Below are 16,453 nucleotides of genomic sequence, written 5' to 3'. Positions count from 1 at the left end.
GCGTCCGCCTGTCTGTCTGTCAACACACCCAGAGAACTGAGCCGCTGGGGGTTCCGGAAGAAGGGCAGGCAGGAAGGGGAGGGGACATCAAGGCCAGCTCCTGCCACGCCTGCTGCCCCCAGCCCTGGCCCAAGACATATGTCTGAGGGGTCTCCCAGAAGGGTGCGGCCCTGTTCTTGGTGTGGCCGCAGCGGACACCCTGGGAGGAGGTGGGAAGACGTGGGTGAGTAGAAGAGGGTGCCTGGGTAGGGGGTGAGCTCCCTGTCTCAGGAGTGTGCAAGCAGAGGCTGCACCGCTGGTGAGTCCTGCCCGAGGCCGTGATCCTTGAAGGAATTTGGGATGCAGGGTCTAACCCGAACATCATTATTGAAGCACGGTTTTATGAAATGCCATTTGAAGCGTCCTGTGACAACAAAATTTTGAAAAGGTAATTCGAGTTTTGATGCCTCGGTGGCACAGATAAGTAATTTGGAGTGGAGCTGTCTTGAGGGCACGAGCAGGGGTGGGGCCTTCACTCATACCCATGTCGGCCTCCAAGAAGACTTTGTCACAACTCGAACCTGTAATTAAACAAAACGAGGTAAATGTGAGGATGGGGCCGGGCTGCAACTCAAACGCACGTGGGCTGTGCTGTCTAAGTGGGTCACTGGGGCCAGCATGGGCCTGGACGGGACAGGTGGTGAGACCACCCATCTGGGTCTGGTCTGGGCCGGTTTGAACCGTGGGGACCGCTGCCAGGGCGGCAGGCCTTACCGGGGCAGGACCGCCTGGGCACGGCTCAGCTCTCATGCTAGAATTGCTCCCCTCTGACGTCTCGTAATGTGAGGTCCTCCTGGACACTCGGGGACCTCAGCAGGGGAGGAGATGTGCCCCACACAGCTTCGGGCATGGTGACCTCTTGGTCTTCTAGAAACCAGCAGAATGGGGCTCAGCTGCCTTCTCTGCCCCTCTGACAAGAGTGAGGGGCAGTCAGGACCCCTTGTCTGTCCCAGCCCCTTCGGGTGGCCCCCCTGACTCCCAAGAATTCCTGCCCGGGATCTCCAGAGGCACGAGGGGATTCCCAATCCCATGGGCCTGCACTGTTACTCCAGGTGCGGCCCAGGCGTGGCCCAGGCTGGGGCTCAGGCGTCACTCGAGGGGGGCAGCAGGACAGGAAGTGCCGGATCCGGGTGCGCCAGGGCATGGGCTGTGAGGCTGGCCATCTCGACCTTCTCTGTACCAGGACGAGCCGCTCCCCGCTGTGCACCTCACTTCAGGAGTGTCTTTCTCCGACTTTGGTGAGAGAAGCAGCACCCGGCAATGTCTTGGGGATACGGGGGTGACACTGTGCATCGCTGCCTCCCTGGGTGCCTCTGTGTCATATGGAGTAAAACTTTCAGAGTCGGGGCCAGGCCTGGATTCTTGACCTACTGCGTGCCAGGCACTTTGCACAGATGACCTCGCTGTGTCTTCCCAAAGCGCCACCAAACCCCTCAGCTGGCAGGTAATGAGGCTCGCTGGGTGACAGGCCGTATGGGGACTGACCCCCGGCCAGCCCCTCTAAAGGCCAGGACTCTGACCATGGCCCCCTTTCTCTGCGCCCACTGGCTGGGGCAGGGAGCCTGGCATATCTCAGGTGCCACCCACATTTGCCCCACGAACACCCAGCGGCCTTGGCTGAGCCACGCCCTCCCTCTCCAACACTCCCTCTGCAAGAGGAAGTGACATCCGGAGGGGAAGACACCGGCCCCACCCAGCTGCCTGGCCCTTGGCCACTCACCCATCTCCTCTGGGTGCCTCAGGTGGCCTCCACTCCAGAGGGCAGCCCGTGGGAGCCAGGAGGGTGCCCTAAAGCAGCAGCTTCAGTCCCGAGGGGCTGGTCCAGGGGTACAGATTCCCCTGCTCCCCACAGACCTTGTCCTGAGGCTACTGTGAGCCAGCCCGGGCCGGCTCTCGTCCTCATTTCCCTGGGAGACGCTGGGCTTGGATGTGAGTGCACATGCTCATGTGTATAATATAGTCGCCAGCCAGAGACCTCCTTTTTCCTCCGTCTTCCTCTCCTACATCTAATAATTACTTGGTTAATTGAAACTGTTTTGTCACAGGAACCAACTGAAAGAGCTCCCAGTGGCCAAAGCGGGAACAACGTGAGCGAGAAAATCAATAATGTCGTATTGGACGCTAACCCACAGTGTTCAACAGACATCCGTGAATCCATGCTGGTCTAAATAAGAGGCAATAAACAAATCAATGGTGGAGAAGAGACGAATCGCCCGCACAGAAGAATCCCACATAATGTGTGTGGATACGCCTCCTTTGTGGGGGGAAACCCAGCTCCCAGGTGGCTGCGCACAGCGACTTCCTTCCCTTCCGGAGGGCATGGGATGGAAGGGGGAAGCACACACACCTCACAGGGAAACATCATGTCGGGAGCCTGTGTCCTGATGTGAGGGGAGCAGAAGGGCACTTCACCCTGTGGTCTTCCTCCCCAGACCAATGCCCCCAGTGCAATCATGACGTAAACATCAGACAAATCCGCATAGAGGGGCATCTTACAAAAATCCTGACAGTCCTCCTCAAAACCATCAAGGTCACCAGAACAAGGGAAGTCTGACTGCCAGAGGAGTCTAAGGAGACGCGATGACTGAGTGTGGTGTCCAGGATGGGATCCTGGGACAGAGAAAGGACATTAGGTAAAGGCTAAAGAAACCTGGATAAAGTATGGACTTGAGTTAGTAATGAATCGATATCAATTGATGGGTTGTGACAAATGTCCCACACCCACATCGGATGTCAATAATAGGGGGAACTGGGTGTGGGGTACATGTGAACTCTCTGTACCATCTTTGCAACTTTTCTGTAAACCTAAAACTGTTCTAAAATAAATCTTAGTTAAAAACCTGGCTTTGTCCACCACCCGGTCTCACGGCACAGGGGAAGCAGGCGTCCGGAGCTGGCTCTGCCCGTTCACTCGCTGTGTCGTGCTAGCTACACAGTGTGCCCCGAGCTAGCCCGGCCCCACTCCACTAACTGCTCGTCCACCCAGATGTCCACTCATTCAGGGATGCCACCTGGCCACCTGCTCGCTCACCCATCCTCCCTTCCCTCACTCACCTCCATGCAGCTGTTTATTCATTCAGCTCTTTGCTTGCTCCTGCTTGCTGCCTCCGTGTACCTGGGCAGCCAGGAGGTGACAGCCTGCCCCATCCTAACGGCCGTCCAGGGGGAAGCCCAAGAGAGGTCCCCCTTCTCCCCCATCAGAGATAAGCTGGGGGCCCTGCCCCTGAGCCTGCCCCAGCCCCTGCCAGCCGAGCTGGGTAGCGAGCTCGTTGCCTTCCTGTAGCCTTGTGCAGGGCCAGGAGAGGGGAGACGTGTCGGGGCCACGCGGGGACTTGAATTTGGCCTCTGGCCTTCTCTCTGCCCTTTGCCTTGATTCCAAAATTGTCCCCAACAGCCCAGACATGCCACTACCCGTCCTGGCGCAGCATCTCCCGAGCCTTCCGCTGGGAGGGGTGCAGATGTTCCCCTCCTGGTCGCCTAATGCCCGGGTCAGCTGTGTGTGCCCTGACAGGCCTCCGGATGGACCCCCGTGGCCTGGCAGCCCCGCTTCCCCTAGAAGCACCCACCTGGGCTTGCGGGGCATACCCTGGCCTCACCTCTGAGTAACTGAGCCAGACCCAGGAAGATTCTGGGGCAGAGCGTGTCAGGGCCCCTTCGCCATCTCAGATCTTAGGTGGTCAACTGCTCCCTTCCCCTACCTGGCCCCCAGGGGCCTGGCTCCTGGCCCTGCCCCTCCTCCCGGAGCCTGGCTCCTCCCTCCATGGGGGCAGTGGGGTTGGAGTTGGGGCTGGGGAGGGCTGTGCTGCTGCATGCATGGGCCGGGCAAGTCATGAGTGCCAGGGACAAATCCCTCCATCCCTGTGTGTCGCCCCAGGAGCATGCGGGGCTCAGGCACTGTGGAGTCCCTGCTTGCCCAGGGGCCATGGCCATGGGGCTAAGACTCAGGTGTCCAGTGACCATGAAGGAGCAGAGAAAGGGCTGGAGGGGCCCCTGGAGTGGGAGGGGGATATCCTGCAGTGCCCCCAGGGCAGGGCTGGGGGGCCTGGCAGACCCTACCTGGGCCCAGGCCTTGCTGAGGAATGTGGACCAGATCCCCCCGCCTGGGGATCCCTGGCCCCCTGCAGCCTCCAGGGCAAATGTTTCCAGCCCCACTCCTGGAGATGTGGTTTACTGAACTCTCCATGAAGAGAACGTGCAACGGCCAGAGGCTGCGAAGGATCCGCTGCACCTCCAACCGTCACACTCAGCAGTGTCCACGCCTTTCCGGGGAGCCCAGGGAGCTCTGCGCATCGCCCGCCCCATTCAGACACGGTAGGTCCAGGCCCAGGTCGGGGTGCTCCCCTCTCCCCACTGGGGCGGGTGAAGGGGCCTTGGGGGGAGGGGGCACCGTGTTGGGTGGATCTGAAAGCAGAATGAGGAAGAGGGTGAGAAAAGACTTCGGGTGGTGAGTTCAGTGTCAGCGTCTGTTAAGGACTGAACATCTGTGTCCCCCCCCAAATTCTTATGTTGAACCCCTAGCCCCCCATGTGATGGTTTTAGGAGGTGAGGCCTTTGGGAGGTGGTTAGGGTTAGATGCGGTCCTGAGGGCAGGGCCCCATCATAGGATTAGCGTCCCTAGGAGAAGAAACACCAGCTCCCCCCCACCTCCCTCTCCCCCTCCCCTCCTCCTTCTCTTCCTCCCCCCTCTCTCCCTCCCCTCTCCTCCCTCCTTCTCGCCCTCCTCCTCTCCCCTCCTTCTCTCCCTTCTCCTTCCCTCTCCCCCTCCACCCTCCCCTCCCCCTCCCACTCTCCTCCCCTCCCCCTCCTTCCCTCCCTCCTCCCTCTCTCCCCCCCCCCCTTCCTCTCTCCCTCCTCTGTGTGAGGACAAGCCAGGAAGAGAGTTCTCACCAGGACCCCTGACCTGCTGGCACCTTGATCTCCGACATCCAGCCTCCGGAACTGTGAGAAGTATACTTCTGGTGAAGCCACCGCCTGTGGTGTTTTGTGACGGCCGCCCCAGCTGCCCTGAGACAGTGTCCGACGTTCGTTCATCCATCCATCCATTCATTCTGTCATTCATTCACCCTCACTGGGAGGCACTCAGCCACTTCTGAGGACAGCAGTGGTTCAAAGAGACACGACTGGCAGCGTCGTGGGTCGTGTTTAGTGAGAGGAGGGACTGCAGAGGCAGGGGGCAGAGAGGCCGGGAGAAACCCAGCAAGAGGCCAGGAGCAGAGGCTGGGCGAGGTGAGGCTGGGCGGCCCTGACCTGTGGGGCCCGGGGGCGGAAGCAATAGGTGTGGGGTAGGGGGGCAGTAGGTGAAAGAGGAGAGGGGTGGTTACCCCTAGGCCTGACTGGGCCAGACCCGCCCCCCCTCCAGGCCCCCTGGCCTGTCCTGGCCCCAGGACCCGGCTGGCCCCCCGGCAGGGCTCCCTCGGGCCTCACAATCACATGAGCCGAGGGCTGCCCTGTGCATACACAGGTTTGCGGTGCGGTTCTGATAGTCCAACTCCAGCTCAAGACCAAGGCAGATGAAAGGATTGCGGGGGGGTGAGGGGGGTGCTGTGTCAGGAAGCACCTGGAGCTGCAATGAGGACGGAAGGGATACTGCGTGAGTGACAACGGAGGCCAGACTGTCGCTGAGAGGGCGCTGTGGCAGGGCAGTGATCCGGAGAGCCTACCCCACAGGGACCGAAGGCTGGGCTAGCTGATCCCGTGTCCCCAGAGTGGAAATGCATGGGCAACCCCTAAAGGCTCCCTCGATGGGAAGAAGCGAGCCCCAGGTCAGGTGCGCAAGTCTGGCCAGAACCCCTGAAACAGAGTCAGGGCCCTTCTGTTGTTCCCAGACTGCAGCCAGTTCACAAGCCAGAGCCCTCGAGTGGAGGGGAGGCCGGTCGCCTTCAGAGGACCCCGGGACACTGTCGAAAGTGGAGGCTGTGTATCTTGCTCCCCACCATCCCCAGAGGTCCTACCGCCGTTTTCCTGGGTGACTGCGCACAAGGGCAGGCGACATTATCAGACTTTGGGGACTACCGACACTGGCTCTGAACTGACTCCAATTCCTGGAGACCCCAGACCCCACTGGGTCTGACAATTAGAGAAAGGGCTTGCCGAGGCCAGGGGTCAGTGGCATTTTAGCTCAGCTCTGTTTCAACGGGCCCACCCGAGCCCACCGGGGAATTATTTCCCCAGTTCCGGAATGCATAGTTGGGACAGACATACTCAGCAGCTGGTGGGATCCCACACTGGTTCCTGGACTGTGGAGAGAGGGCTTTTGTGGCGGGAAAGGCCCAGGGGAAGCCGCCAGGACTGCCTCGACCTAGGAAGACAGTACAGCAAACTCGATGCTGCCTCCTTGGAGGGACTGCAGAGGCTGGCACCACCACCAAGTCACGAAAGACGCAGGTGGTGATTCCCACCACACCCCTGCTCCCCTCGCCTGCTCGCCTGTGCAGAACACAGATGCACCTTGGAGAATAAACGATGGGAGTTATGGCAAACTCGACCAGGACCCCACCGCAACTGCTGTTCAGAGGCGGCGGATCGCTGGAGCAAATCAAAACATCCCTGGCCACCTGGTATGCTGCCACTGATCTGGGGAAAGCTTTTTTTAAAAAGAGATTTTCCTTTTTCAGCAGTTTTAGGTTTACAGATAAACTGAACAGAGAGTTCCCATATGCTCCTCTCCCCACAGGCAGCGTCCCCTGTTGTTATTATCTTGCCTTAGTGTGGGACATTTGCTACAGTTGATGAGCCAAAATTGACACATTATGATTAACTAAAGTCCATAGTTGACATCAGGGTTCCCTCTTGGTGTTGGACATTCTAAGGGTTTGGACACATGTTTAAGGACCCATATCCACCATTACAGTATCGCACAGAGTCGCTTCACTGCCTTAAAATCTCCTGCTGTCTGCCTGTTTATTCTTTCTTCCCCCTGAGCCCCTGGGGACCACTGATCTTCGTGTCTGTATCGTTTTGCCTTTCCCAGAACATCACATAGTTGGCATCATACAGTATGCAGCTCGTTCAGACTGGCTTCTTCCACATAGTGGTAAATATTTGAGGTTCCTCCGCGTCTTCTCAGGGCTTGAAATCTCATTTCTCTTTATCGTGGAATGATACTTTGTTGTCTGGATGTACCACGGTTTGTTTATCCATTTACCCGTCGAAAGGCATCTTGGGTGCCACCACATTTTGGCAATTATGAATAAAGCCGTTGTAAACATCCACGTGCAGGTTTTTGTGTGGACGTGTTTTCAGCTCCTTTGGGTAAGTACTAAGGAGCGTGATTGCTGGATCATATGGTAAGAGTGTGTTTGGTTTTATAAAAAATCACCACACTGTCTTCCACAGTGGCTGTACCATTTTACCTCCCCGCCAGCGATGAAGGAGCGTGTCTGTTTCTCCACATCCTCGTCAGCACTTGGTGTTGTCAGCCTTCTGGATTTGGGCCATTCTAATAGCTGCGTGGTGCTATCTCACTTGTTTTCATTTGCATTTCCCTGACGACATAGGACGCAGAGCATCTTCTCACATGCTTATCTGCCGTGGGTACATGTTCTCTGGCGAGGTGTCTGTTCCAGTCTCTTGCCCGTTTTTTAAATTGGGTTGTTTTCCTACTGTGGAGTTGTAAGAGTTCTTTGCATATTTTGCATACGAGTCCTTGATCAGATATGTGTTTTGCAAGTATTCTCTCCCAGTTGGAGGCTTGCCTTCTCATTCTCTTAACAGTGTCTTTCACAGAGCAGAGGTTCCTAATTTTAATAAAGTCCAGCTTATCAGCCATGGTTCTGGTGAGGCGTGTGACCCCTCTGTACCTTTTAGCAAAGACCACCAGAGAAGCGGGTTGCCGTCAGCTGGCACCAACAATCCGTCTTCACTGTCCTGGCTCAGGGTATACCCACTCTGTCACGATCTAGCCTGAAGGCTCCTGGATCAGCTTTCCCTTCCGCATGATGTCGTGTTGGCCCATTACCTTGATGGCATCACACTGACCCGGCCGGCTGAGCAGGAAGCAGTGATGACTCAGACACCTTGGTGACACCGAGGGTAGGGAACAAATCCCACAGGAACGCGGGGGCCTGCCACTTTGCAAGGGGTCCGGTGGTCTGGGGCGTGTCGAGATCCACATCTGGCCCTTCCTCCTACTTAAGAAGAGGTGCAATGCCTGGTGGGCCTCTTCAGATTCTGGGGGCAACACATAGTGAGATCTGCCCATTGGTCGAGGGACCTGGAAAGCCGTTGGTCTGAGTGGGGCTCAGAGTGAGAGGAGCCTCCGAAACAGGTCAGGCTGCCGTGCGAGCCCCCCTGCCTCTTGGGCCTTACACAACTAGCAGATGCAGGCATGGTCGAGGTGGCAGAGAAGGATGCCGCGTGGAGCCTTGGGCAGGCCCTGGTCGGGAGGTGACAGCCCAGTGCCCTGAGCATTCGGAGCAAAGCCCTGCCTTCCTCTGTGGTACCTCTCCTTTGGAGAAACAGATTCTGGCTTGCTTCTGGGCCTCAGTGGAGACCGTGTGCATGACCATGGCCACCAATTTACCACGTGACCTGAACTGTCCACCAAGAGTGGGTGTTGTCTGACCCACCAAGCGTACCATTTCATACCATACAGTTGGGCATACTCAGTGGCGTTCCATCACCAAGTAGAAAGGGTATGCACAAGACTGGGCTCAAAGCAGCTTCTGAAGGCACAGGTAAGTCACTTGAAGACGTGGCTCAAAGCCTACCGCGCCCACTCCTGCTACGTCACCATCCATCTCAGCCGGCGCCTCTGGCTTCGCATTCCCCACCACCTGAAAAGCAAGGAAGGAAAAATCTGGGTCTGGCTTCCAAATGATCCCGCACCAGATGTAGCCACCACTCAAAAGTGGGGGGGGCTCCTGACCTCCAGCCCCCTCTGAGGGACAGTGGTGCGGGGAAATGCTCCCGGGGGGTATCGCAGAAATTCCAGCAGGGCCTCTGGTGGTTCCATTCTGCCTGGAAGGAGCGGTCAGAGCCTCAGAGCCTCAGGTCTACCCCAATTCATGGTCAGTTGCTAATGGCTTGAGTAGATGCTCAGGGATTTGAGGAACAATTAGAAACTAGGTGGCAGGAGGTCTGGGACAGAGGGGCACCGAGTGTGAAGATATGGTGACCCATGGGAATGTTTGCCAAAGAGCCGCCACCTCGGCAGAGGAGAATCTCAATGTCCAGGCAGACAAGGTGACCCTTCCTTGGACATCAGCCACCCCGTCATTACCCAATGGGCTCATGGGAGAAGGGACCAGGGCGGCAGCGATGGACGTTGCACACAAGCTCAGCCCATGGGCTTCCACTCACCAGGGCCCATCTGCTAAGTGCCCCGAGTGGCAACAGCAGAGACTAAAACCGACACCCCTATATTGTCCAGGCACCCACCAGCTTCCCGGTAGCACTGCTTCCACTGGAAAGGGCACCACTTTAGCCTCACTAGAAAAGACACTTACTCTGGATGTGGATTTGCTCTCTCTGCCCGCGATGCTTTTGCTAAAACACCACCGGTCGATTCACAGATTGCCTTCTTCACTGTCACGGTCTCTCTTGTAACTTGGCTTCTGGTGAAGGAACTCATTTCCCAGCCGGTGGAGTGGGGCAACGGGCATTGGGCAATGGGTATTGGGCAATGGGTTCACAGCCTTACTGCGCTCCCCATCACCCTGCAGCAGCTGGCCTGAGAGGACCTTGGAATGGCCTTTTGAAGCCTCGGCTATGGCGCCTGGCGAGCAGCCGCACTCTGCAGAGCATCCTCCAGGGTGAAGTCAATCCTCTGAATCAGCGTTTTCTCTTACTGCTGATACCTGTGGGAATCACCGGGGGAAATGGCAATGATTTCTACTATTCTAATGAAATGCCATTAGGGAAGCCTTTGCTTCCTGTCCCCACAACTCTAGGATTTCTTCGTCTAGAAGTTTGAGTTCCCAAGGGGAAGGGGGCTCCTGCCAGGGGACGTGCAACAAGTCCATTAAACAGGAAGTTGAGACTGTCACGTGGCCACCTTGGGATCCTCAAGCTTGCAAATCATCAGGCAAAGAGGGGGTTACTGCACAGGCTCAGGAACAGACCGTGCTGAGGGGACATCGGTGGTTATTACACAAGGGATGAGAGGAGCATGTCTGGAATGCAGGAGATCAAGCCCTTTTTGATATTCCCCTGCCCTGTGATTAAAATCAACGGAAAGGCGCAATTGTCAGCCCAGACCCCTCAGGAATGAAGGCTTGGGTCATCCCGCACGGCGAGGAGCCACGAGCAGCTGGGGTGCTTGTCGAGGGAAAGAGAGGACGGGATGGGCAGTGGAAGCGGGCGGTCGGAGATACCGGCCAGACGGCGTGAGCAGCCGCAAACAGGGGGCCCGTGATCGCTGTCGGTGTTCCTGCCTTATCTTGATGCGAACCTGTGGATGTGGCTCGAGTCAGCAATTCCTCTCCCCCTCCTCCATTCCCTGCCATGTAATCTAACTGATCACCGGGGTTCACTCTATCGCAGCCTGTGAAGTGTAGGACCTCAAAGGGGGAAAGCAGCCCAGCAGGGAGAGGAACGGACACCCCCAAGGTGGATAAGGGGACCCTCTCCTCCGGGGGGCAGGGGAGCGTGCTTGGCTGGCGGCCTGAGTTGCATCTCATTAGGGTGAGGCACGATTTCACTTTGTGTTTATTTGGGAGTGAGAGAGAGTTGAGAAGGTGGTGGGGGGCGTTATAGTACCACTCTGTAGTAGGAAGCTTCCAGAACAGGCAGATGCTCAGAGGCAGAAAGCGGGTTAGTTGTTGCCAGGGGCCGGGGGAGGGGGCTGGGGAGTGACAGCTCCTGGGCTAGGGTCTCCCTTTCTGGGGATGACAACATTCTAAGATTAGATAGTGGTGGTGGTTTCACGACTCTATGAATATACTAAAACCCATTGAACTGCATGCTTTGAAAGAGTGAATTTCATGGTATGGGAATTATATCTCAATCAAGCTGTATTTTTGTAAAAAAACAGGTGCCTGTGGATGCTGAGGGGAGGAGGGTGGAGTGTGGCAGATCCGCGTGGTGTCACAGTAGCTCAACTGGACATGTATTTCCCAGAGTTACCCTCCCTGCTCAGTGCTGGGTTGACGCGGGTCGTGTGACCGGTGTGAGCTTCAGAGGGTGGGAGTGAAGGGCTGGCCACCTTCCTCCTATGCCCAGAACGTTGCTCAGCCAACCTCGGTGCCATCGTGGATCCGCTGGCTCACCTGGGGGCGCCTGCCCGCTGATGGAGGCCCAGCACGAGACGCAGGGGCGAGAGCCAGGCGCGCCCTGTTCAACCACACCCATGGCGGACGAAATCAAATCCTGGGTTCTGAGTTGTTCCCTGGGGTCCTGTCGGTGTGATGAATGGCCAGCTGCTGCACTGGAAACCCTGCCAGTCCCTCACCGCTCGTCCCGCTGGGATCCCGCTGTCCGGCTGCCGTCCACCACGCTCCCAAATCCAGTAGGCACGCTTCTGTCTCACCTTCGCCCCAACAGAGCCTTCGGCCCTGGAGACCCTGGGGTCCTCGTGTCCCTCAGCATCAATGACACCACTCTCTCTCTGTCTCTGTGTCACTGACTTTGGTGCCATTTCTGTTTCCTGCTGCCTCTTCCCACTCTCTCAGTTGTCAAAGTATTGGGGTTCCTCAGGGCTGGATCCAGGCCCCCTTTCTCTTCTCGCCCTGGCTCCTCAGGTGGTCTCATCAATTCCTGTGGATTTCACTGTCACTGAATGCAGATGACGCTCCAGCCCCGTCCCCAACTTTGAGTCCCACATTGGAATTTCAACGGCCTGTCTCCCATTTCTGTGTGGATGTTTCCCAGATATCCCAAACTCCATGTGTCTGAAAGGGGCCCTCACCTTCCTCTCAGTGCTTCCCTCAGCCAGCCTCCTGGCCCCCCTCAGGCAGAAACCCCGAAGTCGCTGAGACTCCCCGCCCCAGTCCCTGATCCACATGTGCCAGTGGCTTCTTCAGAATGCTTCTTTCTTTCTAAGATGGTGGAACAGTACACCTAAGATAAAATTTATCATTTTAACCATTTTTAGGTGCACGCTTCAGTGGCATTAAGCACATTCACAATGCTGTGCAACCATCCGCACCATCCATCTCCAGAACTTCTCCATCTGCCCAAACAGAACCTCTGTCCCCATTAAACGCTGACACCCCCTCCCCCTCCCCCAGCCCCTGGTGCCCACTGTTTTGCTCTCTGTCTCCATGAATTTGATGACTCCAGGGACCTTATGTAAGTGGAATCACACAGTGTTTGTCTTTTTATGTCTGACTTCTTTCACTCGGCATCACGTCCAGAACATTTCTCACATCTGCATTTTCCACCTCCATTGCCTTGAGCCTATCGCTTCACTCATCTGACCTCGCTCAGCTGACTCACTGGTTCTGCCTGCCCCATCCACCGCCTCCTCCACCGGAGAGGCACAGTGACCATCCTCAAAGTGGAATTTGCTGCTAGATGGCGACGCCCACAATCAACCCTGGAGGGACGCTAGACTCTAGAGGGAGGAACAGATCTGACGAAAGATAAGCAGGTGTAATAAACTTCTAGGAACACTGAAGGCCGTGGTGGACTGGCATGCCCCAACCTCCTGGAACTCTCAGCTGGAGAATTACTGGGCTCACCCGGTTTGTTTCCCTTCTTTCACGGATCGCTCACTACCTGGGGTCCATGTTTGAAATCCGTTGTCCCACGTGTGTCCTGTTTTCCAGGTGCTTAAAGCGGAAGGTGAATGTGGTCCTAGTTACTCCATCATGGCCCAAAGAGGAAGACCTGGCGATAATCACTTTGAACACTTGTTTACAGTTGTAACTGGCAGCTTCCTCCAATGGCAAGTGAATATCTTGCCCTTTGTCATTTCCATTTTGTGGGGCGGAACTTTGCAACCATGGAACCATCCCGTTACTCCTCAAACTTTTACTCACTTGTTTTAGCATCGATTGGTGATTTGTGCCCAGATAAATCATTTCTATGATGATTGCCAAAGGATGGTTTTTCTAATTTCATCATTCCTTCCACATTTGTTAGTTGGCATTCTACTGCAAAAAAAGAGCTTTTTCTTCTCCTCCACAAACGAATGAATCCACGAATTTCAGTATGGACTCACGAATTTCTATTATATTTAATGGGTTGTGATTTAATGCTATCTTTACTTATTTATTTATTTATTTTGAGGAAGATTAGCCCCTGAGCTAACATCTGCTGCCAACCCTCCTCTTTTTGCTGAGGAAGACTGGCCCTGAGCTAACATCCGTGCCCACCTTCCTCTGCTTTACATGTGGGACGCCTACCAGGGCATAGCTTGCCAAACCGTGCCATGTTCGCACCCAGGATCTGAACTGGCAAACCCCGGCCCGCTGAAGCGGAATGTGCGCACTTAACCTCTGTGCCACTGGGACAGCCCCATATCATTATTTGTTTTGATGCTAAAATTGTCCCAGATATGGCTGGGAGGAGCCCCTTCAAGCCAACTCCTGTGTCACTTTGATAAATCCTCATCATTTTTTGAGCAGCTTGCTTAATTTCTGACTCCATAAGATGTTACAGGTTCATCTTATCATTTCCCTTCCCCAGTCCTGGAACCAGCCATTGCTCCAAGGTATTTAGAAGCCAAGATCTGGGCCCTGGGATACTCACTGCTATTTGGCATCGACTTTTCCAGGTCCTTCAGCTGAGAACTAGTAATATATACACACATGCACACTCACATCTATATCTAGTTCTTTGCATATCAAGCTCTCTATATTAAAAATCATGACTTTCAGGGGCCGGCCCGGTGGTGTGAAGCGATATCTCATCGTGGTTTTGATTTGCATTTTCCTGATGATTAACGATGTTGAGCACCTTTTTATGGACCTGTCGTCCCTCTGTGTGTCTTCTTTGGGAAAATGCTTATTCAGGTCGTCTGCCCATTTTTTCATCAGATTATTTGCTTTTTGCTTTTCTTTTTTTTTTTTAACATTGGCCCTGAGCTAACATCTGCTGCCAATCTTCCTCCTTTTTTTTTTTTTTTTTCTCCCCAAAGCCCCAGTACATCGGTGTGTATTTTAGTTGTAAGTTCTTCCAGGTCTTCCATGTGGGACGCCGCCACAGCATGGCTTGGTGAGCGGTGCTAGGTTCACGCCCAGGATCCAAACTGGTGAACCCCGGGCCGCTGAAGCGGAGTGCGTGAACTTAACCGCTACGCCACCAGGCTGGCCTCTGTTTTTTGCCATTGAGCTGTATGAGTTCCTTATATATTTTGGAGATTAACCGTTATCAGATAAATGGTTCGCAAATACTTTCTCCCATTCTATAGGTTGCCTTTTAATTTTCTTGATGGTTTCCTCCGCTGTGCAGAAGCTTTTTAGTTTCATGTAGTCCCCCTTGTTTATTTTTGCTTTTGTTGCTTATGCTTTTGGTGTCAAATCCAAAAATTCATTGCCAAGACTGACGTCAGGGAGACTTCCCCCTGTGTTTTCTTCTAGGAGTTTTATGTTTTCAGGTCTTACATTTAAGCCCTTAATCCATTTTGAGTTAAATTTGGGAGTGATTTAAGATAAAGATTCAGTTTTATTCTATTCATGTGAACATCCAGTTTCCCCAACACCACTGATTGAAGAGACTATCTTTTCCCCATTGAGTATTCTTGACTCTCTTGTCGAATATTAGGTAACCGTATTTGCATTGGTTTATTTGGGGCTTTCGATTCTGTTCCTTTGGTCTATGTATCTGGTTTTATGCTAGTACCATGCTGTTTTGATTACTAGAGCTTTGTGGTATAGTTTGAAATCAGGAAGTTTAATGCCTTCAGCTTTGTTCTTCTATCTCAAGATTGCTTTAGCTATTTGTGGTCTTTTGTGGTTCCATACGATAGGTTTTCCTATTTCAATAAAAAAATGTCCCTGGAATTTTGATAGGGATTGCATTGAATCTATAGATGGTTTTCAATAGTACGGATATTTTAACAATATTAATTCTTCTGATCCATGAACTCGGATGTCTTTCCATTCGTTTCTGTCTTCTTCAATTTCTTTCAGCAATGTCTTATAGTTTTCAGTGTACAGATCTTTCACCTCTTTGGTAACATTTATTTCTAATTATTTTGTTGCTTTTGGGCTATTGTAGGTGGGATTATCCTCTTTATTTCCCTTTCAAATAGTTCACTGTCAGCATAAACAAACCCAACTCAATTTTGCATGTTGATATCGTACCCTGCAACTTTACTGGATTTGTTTATCAGTTCGAACAGTTTTTTGGTGAAGTCTTTAGAGTTTTCCATATGTAAAATCACATCGTCTTCAACAAAGAGACAATTTCACTTCTTCCTTTCTGATTTAGATGTCTTTTATTTCTTTTTCTTGCTTGATTGCTCTGGCTAGGACCTCTAGAACTATGTTGAATAGGAACGGTGAGAGCGGGCACGTTTGTCTTGTTCCTGATCTTAGAGGAAAAGCTTTCAGCCTTTCACCGTTGAGTATGATGTTGGCTGTGGGCTTGTCATATATGGTCTTTATTATGTTGAGGTATATTCCTTCTTTACCCACATTGTTGAGAGTTTTTATCATGAAAGGATGTTAAATTTTGTCAACTTCTTTTTCTGTATCTACTGAGATGATCATATTTTTTTTAATCTTTCATTCTATTAATGTAACATATTATATTTATTGATTTGTGTATGTTGAACTACTCTTGCAACCCAGGGATGAATGTTGCTTGATCATGGCACAAGACCCTTTTAATGTGCTGTTAAATTCTGTTTGCTAGTATTTTGCCAGTACAACCTCAGGGATATTGGCCTGTAGTTTTCTTTTCTTGTGGTGTCCTTTTCTGGCTTTGGTAGCAGGGTAATGCTGGCCTCATAAAATGAGTTTGGGAGTGCTCCCTCGTCTTCAAGTTTTTGGAAGAATTTGAAAAGGACCAGCATTAGTTTTTCTTTAAACGGTTGATAGAATTCACCAATGAAACTACCTGGTCCTGGGCTTTTCTTTGTTGGGAGTATTTTGATCACTGATTCAACCTCCTTACTTGTTATAGGTTTGTTCAGATTTTCTGCTTCTTCATGATTCTTGGTAGGTTGTATGTTTCTAGGAATTTATGCATTTCTTCCAGGTTATCCAATTTGGGGGGCATATAATCGTTCATAGTAGTCTCTTATGATCCTGTGTATTTCTGTAGTATCAGTTGTAATATCTCCTCTTTCATTTATAATTTTATTTATTTGAGTCCTGTCTCTTTTTTTTCTTGGCTAGTCTAGTTAAAGGTTTGTCAATTTTTTTTTTATCTTAATAAAACCCAGCTCTTAGTTTTGTTAATCTTTTCTATTTTTGTCCTAGTCTCTATGTCATTTATTTCTGCTTGATTATTTCCTTCCTTCTGCTAACTTTGGTCTTCACTGGTTCTTCTTTTTCTAGTTCCTTAAGATTTGATGTTTGATTGT

The 16,453-nt window shown here is 52.8% G+C and overlaps 1 long non-coding RNA gene across 1 annotated transcript; it reads left to right on the top strand.

The window, feature by feature from the left end:
- Positions 1–10: 10 nt before the first annotated feature.
- On the top strand, positions 11–2,224 carry LOC139040824 (uncharacterized). The gene is made up of 3 exons (XR_011495233.1): positions 11–427; positions 1,092–1,277; positions 2,085–2,224. It is a non-coding gene; the product is annotated as an uncharacterized lncRNA (long non-coding RNA).
- Positions 2,225–16,453: the final 14,229 nt, after the last annotated feature.

Source organism: Equus asinus, chromosome 17, assembly GCF_041296235.1.
Source record: "Equus asinus isolate D_3611 breed Donkey chromosome 17, EquAss-T2T_v2, whole genome shotgun sequence".
NCBI classification, from domain to species: domain Eukaryota; kingdom Metazoa; phylum Chordata; class Mammalia; order Perissodactyla; family Equidae; genus Equus; species Equus asinus.
Note: the sequence above shows the minus strand (reverse complement) of the source record. Positions and strands in the feature narration are given on the sequence as shown.